This window comes from Hipposideros armiger, unplaced genomic scaffold (assembly GCF_001890085.2).
Source record: "Hipposideros armiger isolate ML-2016 unplaced genomic scaffold, ASM189008v1 scaffold_1202, whole genome shotgun sequence".
NCBI lineage: Eukaryota > Metazoa > Chordata > Mammalia > Chiroptera > Hipposideridae > Hipposideros > Hipposideros armiger.
This window is the reverse complement of record NW_017732552.1, coordinates 379,336-387,228: the sequence shown is the minus strand read 5'-3', so window position 1 is coordinate 387,228 and position 7,893 is coordinate 379,336.

The following is a 7,893-nucleotide window of genomic DNA, read 5'->3' as shown; positions in this document are numbered from 1 at the left end:
TTTTGAACTCGGTCAATTTAGAATGCTTGCTTTGGAGTGCCAGGAGACAATTTTGCATGAGTTTCTCAGCTTCTGCATGTCTTGTGAGGAGAGGCACTGACTGATTTTGTTCAGGGTTGTCTTTGTGTGGTAGACAGAATAACGATCCTGCTAAGCAGTTCCACATCCTACTCCCTAGTACCCGTGAATATATCCTGGTACATGGCAAACCAGATTTTTCAGATGTAATCATGATTAAGAATCTTAAAATAAAGAGATTATTGTGGTGGGCACAATTTAATTATATGAGCCCTTAAAAGCAAGAATCTTTCAAGGGCTGGAAGCAAAGGGAGGACTCAGTAATTCCAAGCATGATAAAGACTTTATGTAATGTCTCAGCTTCTGAGACACAGAGGAATCCATGTGTAAGAAACAGCGAGAGGTCTTTAATTGCTAAGGGAAGCCATCAGCTGACAAACAGCAGGGAAATGGGAGCCTAAAATCCACAATCATGAGGAACTAGATTCTGCAGCAGCTTGAATGAGCTTAGAAGTGAATTATCCTCAGAGTCTCCACATAACAGACCAGTTGGCCAACACCTTTAGTTCAGACACATGAAACCTGGAGCAGAGAAGCCAGTGAAGCCAACTCAGATGTCTGACCTACATAACTGTGTAATAGTAACTTTGTGTTATTTTAAGTCTCTACATTTGTGATAATTTGTTATGGCAGCGATAGAACATGAATATAGTTTCTAAAGATGTTCATATATCAAACAGTCTTGGAAGATGAAGGTGATGTCACCCTCCAGAGTAGAAGACAAGTGTGTTTGCTGTCCAATATAATACAGATATTACCTTCATTCAGGGCACAACTCAGGTAGGTTTGCTTGCAATATTTATGAAACATTGGAGTTTTCTATCCTCAGTGTCCTCAACTGAGACACAGTCTCACTACATGAGTAACATCCATCTATGCTCAAAAACACCACTTTGAGGAACTTGAGGGGCACAGGGAAATGTGAAAACAAGAAGCTCATGTAATATCATTATCTCTGACCTGGGAATATTCTGTGTTATGCCAGCATCAGTGGAAGTGTGGAAAGTTCTCAAGGAGGGTAAAACCTCAGACCCTGCACAGTTCTTGACACTGAGTTCTTAAACATTGGTGTTATTATTTTTACATATTGTGCTATCTCTGAACAATTACACAAATCATTGCCTGACAACTACTCCTTATATGCTCAAGACTCTCAAATCTACATGTTTACCCAGTTCATCTCTCCTTATATTCACATAAAAATAAGCAAATGGGTTGAGCATATCAATGGGATAGCTTATCCCCACTATGTTTGCAATCAGTTGTTTTCTTCCAAGTACTCACATCTCATTTACCCATAAGTAGTGGAATCTATTCTTCCCCTCACTTTGTACCTGGGCTGGTCTTAGTGATTTGCATGACAAATAAGATGCAAAGGAAGTGACATTCTGGACAATGCTCTCTTGCAACTTCCTCCTGAATCTTCTGAAATGATCATTCTGTAGAAAACAAAGCTCTAAAAAATGTCCAAATGCGATAAGATGAGTGACCTTGATGTAAAGAAAACCCAGCTAGCCACATGGAGAAAGAGGTGCCATCCAATCACCCTGTCTTAGGTTCCAGAGAAAAGATGGTTGGAAAAAAAGCCATCTTCACTGTTTAGCCCAGTTAAGTTTTAGCCACCATCTAAATGGTAATGAATTGAGATACAGCCAAACATAATAACCCTGTTGGGCCCAATCAACACACAGAACTGTAGGAGATAATAATAAATTGTAGTTTTAGCTCTTAAATATTAAGGATTTTGTTACACAACAATAACTGAAATCACCTTTCAATGATTTATTTTAAAATCAACTAGATATAAAATAAAGTACCTTCCACCAATGAATTATTCATTCTCTATCCAATATCTGAATTAATCAACTGTCCCACATTAATTTACATATCTTAAAAACCTCTGGATTATCCCACATTCCTTTTACTTTTCAAACTATACATATATTAAATCTTAAGGTTTGATTTATCTCCTTAATGAATCGGTGTCTTTAAATCCAATTCTAAGAAAAAGACCCCTAAATCATGTTTGATTCACTGAAGAATTCCTTCATAGTTAGCCTCTTCAGACCCATCACAGATGATTTGTTTCCATAGCATTTTTACAAATCTGGTAAGTGTTATACTCTAATTAATACACTTCAGTATCTCACCAACACTAAAGAGGAAAATGAGAAAATCTATGTGAAGTATGAAAAGCACTCTTGCCTTTCCCCTGAATTCATTTTGTAATCTAGTGTTTGTCACCTTTCTCTATGTTGGGTCCCAAATCATGGAGTCATCAATGCCTTCTATAATATTTTACAGGAATGAACATAATTTCTATTCAAGCATAATTTACAGAATTAGCAAAACAAAAGTATCTGGCTATCCCACATAAATAATAGGAAAGGCAAAGAAAAAATTAATAAGACCTTGTCATGATATATTGGGTTGTTGGCAAAGTCATGACATATTTTGTCTATGTTTTTCAAAGATCATTTATTTATATAAAGAACAAAGATCAATCAATGATATATTGCCCATTTTGTTCAATAAACTTTTGCCATCTTTCAGTGAGCTTCATAATTCCTCGTTTATAGAAGGACCTGTCTTTATTTGTGAAAAACTGAACATGATGCTGACTTACAGCATCATCTGAATTGTACATTATACCATGCAAGGAGTTTTGAAGAGAGCAAAACAAGTGGAAGTCTGATGGCACAAGGTCAAGGAGTACAGTGGGTACGGCAACACATCCCATCCAAGCACCAGTAATTTTTGATGGGTGATCAAAATTGTTTGTGGTCTTGCGTTATCACGATGGAACACCACTGCTTTATAATTAACAAGCTCTGGACATTTCTGGATGATGGATTCATTCAAACTTTCTAATTGCCGACAGTACACATTTGAATTGATTGGTTCCTTGGTAGGAGCTCGAAAAACACGACACCTTTAAAATCCCACCACACTAAGACCATAACCTTCCTCCAATGAAAGTCTGCTTCCGATGTCATTTGAGGCTAATCATCATGTTAGAACCAAGACCGTTTGCACATCACATTGTTGTAAACAATCCACTTCTCATCATCAGTTATCAGTCACTTCAAAAAAGGATCGTTTTCCTCACGTTTAATGAGCATATTGCAGATATTTATATGTGCCATCAAATGAACTTCTTTGAGTTCATACGGAACCCAAATATTGAGCTTGCTTACATATCCCAGCTTCTTCAGGTGGTCGTGAATGTTTGGAAGATGGATATTTAATATTTCTGCAATCTCTTGTGTTATGTAGCATGGGTTTTACTCAATCAATGCCTTTATTTTGTCATCATCAACCTCGGTGGGCCTCCCTGACCAAGGAGCATCATTGAGATCAAAATTACCAGCACGGAATTTCGCAAACCATCATTGGCACTGATGTTCTTGTAGAGCATTGCACTGTAAACTTCATGCCACTTTTCAGAAGCTTGACGTGCTTTCTTCCCTTTTTGAAAGCAAAACAGTAAAATACGGCAAAAATGCACAGTTTGATCTTCCATCTTCAACTTGTGAAATCTCTAAAACTCAAATAAATCACTCAATTCTTTTTAGAATGAAGCTAGAGCTGTCAGCTGTCAAATGACATAGCAATAACATAGAAGCGAGTGACTCTAGTACTTCCAAAAATGAATTAGTGCCATCTGTCACAAACATGCGTCTTGACTTTTCCAACAACCCAATATTTTTGCTTTACATTATTTACATATTTTTCTATTCTCTTTTTATCGGATTTATTGAGGTATAGCTCACAAATAAAATTGTAATATAGTTAAAGGGCAAAATGTCATTTGAAAGGATTCCCACCCACTATTGAGTTAATTAAAACATTTATCACTTCACATAGAAAGAAAAAGTTTTCAGTATTTTGTTGCTGAGTGTGAAGTTACATGTGGGCTTATCATTTAAGGCCTTTTTATGTTGTGGTACATCCTTCTATACCCACTTAGTTGAGAGTATTTATCATGAAAGAATGTTAAATTTTGTCAAATGCTTTTTTTGTATCTATAGAGATTATCATATAATTTTTATATTTCATTTTGTTAATGTGCTGTATCACAATTATTAATTTGTGAATGTTGAATCATCCTTGCATCCCTAGTATAAATCCAACATGATCATGGTGTATGATCCTTTTAATTCAGTTTGATAATATTTTGTTGAGAATTTTTGCATCCAAGTTCATCATGTTGGCCTGTAATTTTCTTTTCTTGTAGTGTCCTTGTCTAGTTTTCATACCATGGTAATACTGCTTCATTAAATGAGTGCTTTCTTCTATTTTTAAGAAGAATTTAAGTGAGATTGGTATTAATTCTTTAAATGTTTGGTAGAGTTCACCAGTAAAACCATCTAGTCCTGGATTTCTTTTTGTTAGGAGGATTTTGACTGCTGATACAAGTTCCTTACTAGTAATTGGTCTATTCAGATTTTTTTTTTCATGATTAAGTCCAAGTAGGTTGTAGGTCTCTAGGAATTTAGCTACTTCTTATAGGTATCTATATTTGACGTATTCATACTAGTTTCTTATGATTCTTCATATCTCTGTGATATCAGTTGTATTGTTAATTGTTTCATTTCTACTTTTGTTTAAATCTCCTCTTTTTTTTAATGTTTTTTTAAATATATTTTTTTAAGATTTTATTGGGGAATTGGGGGAGGGGAACAGTGCTGGGGAATCAGGGGAAGGGGAACAGACAAGTTGCTGTCCTTTTGTTCTTCAGTCTAGTTGTGGAGGATGTTGCTTCACTGGCCCAAGTTGGCACCATCATTGCGCTCTTCCCGGGCAAGGCAGATAGTCGCTGGCCTCTGGACAGCCACTCACTGTGGCTGTTGGACGCTCATGCTGGCTGCTGGCTACACACGGTAGCCCATGGCAGCCCACTGCAGCAGGGGCTGTAGCCTACATCATTGCCAGCGACTAATGGCAGCCCAGCTCCAGGTTGAGCTGTTGTTCAGCATTTTAGCTGTAGAGGGCAGTGTCACTGGCCCTCATATGTGGGATCCAAACCGGGGCCCTCTGGCGTCCCAAGCCAGTTCTTAACCATCGCACCACTCGGCCAGCCCTCTCTTTTTTTCTTATTCTACCTACAAGTTTTTCAATTTTGATTATCTTTTCAAAAAACAGCTCTTAGTTACATTTGTCCTCTCTGTTATCTTTTTAGTCTTTATTTCATTTATTTCTGCCCTGCTCTTTGTTATTTCCCACTTTATGCCAATTTGGGCTTAGTTTGTATTTCTTTTTCTAGTTTCTTGAGTTGTAAAGTTAGGTTGTTTATTTCAGCACTCTTTTTTCTTACCGTAAGCATTATCCCTGTAAGCTTCCTTGTTAGAACTACTTTTCCTGCATCCCTTAAGTTTTGCTATGTTGTGTTTCCATTTTCATTTGTTTTTAGATATGTTTTTGATTTCCCTTTTGGCCCATTTTGATCACCCTTTTGATTTCTTCACTGACCCTTTTGTTTTTCAATAGCAAGTTTTGTTTAATCCCCACATACTTGTGAGTTTTCAAGTTTCTTTTTGTAATTGATTTTTAGTTTCATATCATGTGTTTGGAAAATATGCTTAATATGATTTAACCCTCTTAAATTATTAATACTTGTTTGTGAAGTATGCAGTCAGACCTCTCCAAGGGAAATACTTTCAAATATCCATGTTTGTCTGCTATTTCTGCACGCAGCCCTGGGAGCATAGCTTTGGCAAGTGCTCACATGTACACTTATTAGCAACTACTTCTTTGTCTGCTACAGTTTGGTGGGTCTCTTAAATGTAAGCAATGTTGGGTATCAGAGCCAGTTGATTTGGGAACCCATCCCTCAGATGACAGCTATAAAAAATGCAATGCTAGACATCTGGACTAGCTCCTTCCAGGGAGATGCTGGTGACTCGGTTTTACCGCTGGAACCAAACTGGAGAGAGAAGGTGTGAGAGTGCCTACCAGCTCCCCTGGTCTCTGAGTAGGATAACAGTAGGTACCTAGATGCATTGTAATTAGAAGGTAGAATCTCAAGTAGCAGCTTGTAAAGTATGCAGTCAAACACTTCCAGGGGAAGACTGAGATGTGGGCATTTTCGTCTGCTCCCTTTGCTTTGAGCCCTGAAAGGATAGTCATGGTGAGTGCTCACACATACATTAACAGCTGCCCTTTAGTTTGCTGTAGTGTTGTGGGCCTTGTGAATGCATGCCTCATTAGCTTCAAGCTAGAATTTAAGGACCTGTCCTTCAAGTGGGGTCCTTAAAGTTGGGGCACGACATATGTGGTCCAAACCATTTGCTCCTCAGGGAAAATCTAGGAATTAGTGTTTTCTCCCCATTGCTTGGTGCTGTGCCAGTGGTAGGTTTTGATGTGGGTAATATTTTTACTTTCCCAATGTGTAGGAGTCACTCAGCTAGCTTCTGGATTTCTCTTAGAGGGAATTTCTCTGTATGTAGCTATACATTCTCTGTGTGTGTGAGAAGAGAGAAATTCAGGAGCCTCCTATGTTGCCATCTTGGTCTGGAGTCTGATCTCTATTCTTTTCTTTTGTTTTTTCATCTCAAAGGGATTTTTCCCTTGCATCTTTACCTGGCTTACTGTAACCTTACACAAACTTACACACACACACACACACACACACACACACACACACATTCACACATTTGAGATGGTCCTTCCATTATAAGAAATGTGTTCAATTAAAATGCAGGAAGCTCTCGAGTTATGTAGAGATAATCATAAGAGTCAGAAAAATGAAAGAGTAACTCAATACTTAAATATTCTAGTATTTAAAGATTTTTGATAGACTTAAAAAATGTTGCCAAGTTAGTATCCCGGGTTTTCAACTGCAAAGTTTTTAGTTTTGAGAAGGCTTTAATGGGAAGAATCAACCATCATTCACTGGAATAGATAAAACTATAAAGCTAAAGTTAAAAAGTAAAATTGATATTTAAAAAGCATGAAGAAAGTTACTCTATCCAAGTAAAAATTTTCAGACTGAGAAAAATGCTTCAGAAATTACCAAATGCCTAAAAAGACTCAGGCATTTCAGAGCAAGAATAAGGAAATGATTGAAACCTCTAAAATTGAATGCCCCAAGGAAACATTAAACTTGCAATTCCATGCAAATACATTTTTGGCTCTTCCTCTTTAGCAAACACTAAAAAGACAAAATTTTTTCCCAGAGGTTTTTAAAGTATAACATTAAGCTTAATTTTCTCTAATAACTACAAAAACCCTAATGATAACAGTAAATACATACATACATACATACATACATTTTTTTCTAAAAGATTTCATTTACGTATTATCTTTTGAGAGCATCAGCAATCAAACACCTCAGCCTGATAATAATCATTTACTAATTTAGTCAAAATATATTGATATATGTGATATACCTGATATTATTCTAGTTGCTGGGAATATCTGAGTATAAAAAAAAGCTCCAGGGCCGGCCGAGTGGCGCGATGGTTAAGAACTGGCTTGGGACGCCAGAGGGCCCCGGTTTGGATCCCACATATGAAGGCCAGTGACACTGCCCTCCACAGCTAAGATGCTGAACAACAGCACAACCTGGAGCTGGGCTGCCTTGAGTCGCAGGCAGCAGTGTAGGCTGCAGCCCCTGTGGCAGTGGGTTGCCATGGGCTACTGTGTGTAGCCAGCAGCCAGCGTGAGCGGCCAGCAGGCGCAGTGAGCGGCCATCCAGAAGCTGGCGACTGATTTGCCTCACCCGGAAAGAGCGCAATGATGGTGCCAACTTGGGCCAGTGAAGCAACGTCCTCCACAACTAGACTGAAGAACAAAATGACAGCAACTTGTCTG